The sequence below is a fragment of the Lissotriton vulgaris genome, chromosome 5 (genome assembly GCF_964263255.1).
Source record: "Lissotriton vulgaris chromosome 5, aLisVul1.2, whole genome shotgun sequence".
NCBI lineage: Eukaryota > Metazoa > Chordata > Amphibia > Caudata > Salamandridae > Lissotriton > Lissotriton vulgaris.
Window position 1 is genome coordinate 628,083,190 of NC_141693.1, and position 4,554 is coordinate 628,087,743.

Here is a 4,554-nt window from a genome sequence, read left to right on the forward strand (position 1 = left end):
CATTGTTATGTTGATGATGATTGTGTAAAGAGTATTACACCTTGTTCTATGTATGATAATTGCATTGTTAAACCTATTGAGAAAGTTTACATTTTTAATATTAATGACTCAGGTAAAAGGAATGTTCTTTAAAAACCTATATGCAATATGCTTATTGGTGGGGTCCCTATTGACATTTATGCAGACTCAGGTTCCCCATATACCATCATCAATGAAAATGTTTGGAATTCTAAGTTTGTACGTTATTTAGGAAATGATCTCTATTCACCTGACATTTCTGCTGAAGGGTTTTCTGGCGGGAAAATTGATGTAATTGGTTACAAACCTTTAAAATTTAAGTTCAAAGGTAGAGAATCTTTAGGTAAATTGTATATAGCAAAACTTGGACCTTCAGTTCTAGGGTGGAGAGATCAGTGGGATTAAGACATCGTCTTAAATCCTAACAGTCCAGATCCTGTTTTAGTTTTCAATGAAGGAACTGAAATTGGAGATGTTATGCTTAAAAAATTTCCCAAAGTGTTTAGTGGAAAAATAGGCAATTTTCAAGGATTTTCCCACCACATCGTATTAAAAGATAATGCCAATCCTTAAACTTTTAAAGCCAGAAACATTCCTATTTTAGTTCGTGGCGATGTCGAAAAAGAACTAGAAAAACTGGTCAGAGAAGACATTATTGAACCAATAGAGTCTTCTAATTGGATTTCGCCAGTTGTTATCTCAAGGCGTGCCAATGGCAAAATCTGTCTTTGCGTTGACCTTCGTCATTTGAATGATAATATTGTCGTAGATAAATTTCCCTTACCTAAAATTAATGAGATGCTGTCTTCGGTTAATGGTGCTATGTTCTTTTCCACAATAGATTTATCTTCGGCATACCACCAGATTTCTCTTGACACTGAAAGTAGGCAACTTACTGCATTTATTACTCCCATGGGGTGTTTTCAATTTAAACGCATGCCATTTGGCTTGGCATCTGCTGCTGCCATCTTCCAGCGCATCATGCACCAACTGTTCGGAAAACATCCTAAAGTTAATTTCTTTCAGGATGATATTCTGGTTTATGGTAAAGACAAAGATGAACATAATGCTATTTTGGAAGAAGTGTTAGGCATTCTTGAAGAAAAGGGTTTAACTATTGAATTCTCTAAATGCAATTTTGTGGTCAAATCTGTGACTTACCTTGGCCATGTTCTATGTTGTGATGGTGTTTCAACCAAACCTAAACTGGTTGATGCCATTAAGGAAGCTCCACCTCCTACCTGTAAAGATGATGTAAGGTCATTTCTGGGAATGGTGGAATTTTATTCTAAATTTGTTAAGAATTTTTCAAGCCAAATTTTCAATATTCGACAACTTCTGAAAAGCAAAGTCAGATTTGATTGGTCTCCTTCTTGCGAGAATGAGTTCAACGGTATCAAGTTTGACATTATTAATGCTCCTGTTTTATGCCCTTTTGAAGTAGAACTAAACTCCGTGATCACAGTTGATGCTAGCAACAAAGGCTTGGGAAGTGTTCTTTCTCAAATTGATAGCTTAGGAAAAGAACGCATTGTTGCGTTTGCATCAAGAGCACTTTCCGTTCCAGAGAGTAAGTTCTCGGTTATTGAAAAGGACACTTTAGCTGTGGTCTGGGCTCTTGAGCATTTTCGCAGTTTTGTATGGGGAAAGGAATGTATAGTGAGATCTGACCACAAACCCCTCACCAAACTCCTTACCACTGAAGGCCTTTATAATGCTACTGCTAGAATAGCTAGAATGTCAATGCGTTTACAGGATTTTATTATCAAAGTTGAATATTTACCTGGAAAAAGCAACGTTATTGCCGATTTTCTGTCCCGTATGCCTACTGACCTACAGCAATGCGAAGTGAATGAGTGGGATTCCCTTCATGTTGCTTATATCCTTGACAGTAATCCTTTTTGTATTGAGAAAAAGTTGTGGAAGGAAGAATATTTGAAAGATAACATTTTAACTTCTGTTATTTCTTTCATTCGTGAAGGCTGGACAGAAAAAAAGGAATTGTTATCTGAGTTTAAACCATATTGGGAGGTTAGAAATGAGCTAACTGTATGTGATGACACTATTTTTAGAGGCGACAGAGCTGTTCCTCCTTCACCTTTAAGAAACAACATTATTGAACTGTGTCACAAAGATCATTGTGGCATTGTGAAAACCAAGCAAAATGTCAAACAATGGTATTGGTGGCCAGGTATTGATGTTCTTACTGAGAGAATGGTTCGGGATTGTGTCACGTGTTCCAATTCAGACAAAGTACTCAACACACTTAAACCTGACATGTGTGAACCTTTAGTACCAGAGGGTCCTTGGCATACTGTTGCTATCGATATTATGGGACCAATTGGGGAAGATCATACATTTATAATTTCTCTGATTGATGTGTTTTCAAGATGGCCCAGTATCACTGTTGTTGACAAAGTAGATTCTTCTTCTGTTTTAAACTTTATTGATAAAGTTTTTATTGAAGAAGGTCTTCCCAATCAGGTCATTAGTGATAATGGCGTTCAATTTACTTCCAAATTAACTAAATCTTACTTTGACAGGGTTGGCATTGTACATAAAACTACCTCTCTTTAGAACCCCAGCGGTAATGGACTTTGTGAAAGGTTCAATAGAGTCCTGAAGAATGCCATACAAATAGCTATGCAAAATGGTGAGGATTGGGAAACTTCAGTTTTTAAAGCTGTATGGTCTTACAGGACCAACATTCATGATGCTTTAAAAATGTCACCTTTCGAGATCATGAGAGGTCGTGTTGCAAGAACCAAGTGCAATCCCATAAGGTTGCATGAAAAATCTTGTTTATATATATGTATGAGTAAAGTTAGAGCTGACGTTATTGATAAACATCTAGAGTATAAGAGAAATTTTGATAAGAAATGTTGCTCCAGTACTGCTGATGTTAGTGTTGGTATGTGGGTTAAAGTGAGGAAACCCTGGAAAGTTCGTAAGGGGGATTCTCAGTTTTCTAAACCCCTTATGATTAAGAAGATTCTTCGCAATGCTGTTCTTTTGAGTGACGGTAAGGTGTGGAATCTTAAAAGAATTGCAATCTACCGAGGCAAAAATTTAACGAAGGATTCTAATAATTTACTTGAGACCTCACCTTCTCCTCATTCTATTCATTGCGAGGATCATGGTGGTTTTAGTGTATCTGAAAACCTTTCCCGCAACTCTAATCTTTCCACTACCGATGTTGCAGATCCTTCTCCTATTGTGGATGTAGTGGATCCTTCTCCCAGTGTTTCCACTTCACTTGAATCCTTTCCATCTAATCAAGATTCTAATTTGACATCTGTTAATGAACCTAATTGCCATAGTGATGTATTTGTGAACCGGAAACGTATTTGCTCTAAACCCAAGTGGTTAGAAGATTTTGTTTGTTAATAATTTTGTTTTTTTTTCCTTTTTGTTTCCTCTGTTTATAAAGGGGAAGATGTGTTATGTTGTCTCTTTAAATCCTTTAGAATTGTTTCCCTATGTTCCATTGTATCCTAGCTTCCCTCCCTAGCAACCTCAGCAGTTACTGATGAAGAAGTCCTGTGTAGGATGTTACCTACCTTGCTCCTGTGTTTCTTTAAATAAACTACACTTATTTCATCTATTCTTGTGTAGTCAACTTTACACAGGCAGACCCTGCAATGGAGAGAATGGGGGTGTGCAGTGGATCGGGTTGTGCTGCTGTGCTCGCGCAGGACACACAGATGGATATACTTGCACAACCCCCCAGGTCGGACACCCGCTGGTGGTGTGGCAGGTGCCCAGACAAAGGACTCCCATGGGGAGCGTGCACGGGAAGCAATTGCGGGCGTTTTTGTTTTTGAAAGTTGCCCCCAGGGCTTGCTACGTCCACCCAGGGACCGCGCTCGAGGCAGGCTGAGGAGGCGCATCACAGGCAGAGTTCTTCCATCACTAATGTACCATGGAATAGGTCTTAGACAAGAGCCATAATAACCCCAGCAGGGCATCCCCTGAAAAGGGGAGCAAGCTCTCAGGGACCCGGATCACAAAGAGGGGGAGGGGGGGGGGGGAGATGCATGACCAGGCATCTAGCGCTCGCGGATGCTTAAACCCCTCCAGACATTGGAAGTGGTTTGCACTGGCACCCCTCTGAAGGCAAGGGCTGAGGTGAGGGAAAGGCCCTAATAACCCAATTCAGACTGCCGTCCCGCTGCTTGAAGGTATGCCAGTGCCACAGCCAGATGAAATGTACTTACTGATAAAGTGGAAGGTCCGCGTGTTCTGGAAGCTAATGTGGCAGAATGCAAAAAGTTTAAGGGTAGAGGGTTTTGGTACCCAGCTGTTTTGAAAGTGCAGGCCAAACTAACAGATAATGGGATCCCGGCTGCCACAATGGGTTAAAGCGGGAACTCAGTAAAACCAAAGGTCGTAAGTTTGAATCAAGATAAGACTGAGACCTCATCCCCCAGAGGTATAGAACATCAACACTCGCTGGGAAAATGGATGCGGGGATTGAGCACATTTCGAAAACACTTTGTAAGCAGAATAGGGATAAGAAGTGGATCGTGCCACCTT

General features: G+C 40.1%; 1 non-coding gene across 1 annotated transcript; it reads left to right on the forward strand.

Annotated features, from left to right (window-relative positions):
- The first annotated feature begins 3,889 nt into the window (after window positions 1-3,889).
- Window positions 3,890-4,193, forward strand: LOC147711350 (Nuclear RNase P). Its single transcript, XR_015296306.1, has one exon.
- The last annotated feature ends 361 nt before the right edge of the window (window positions 4,194-4,554 follow it).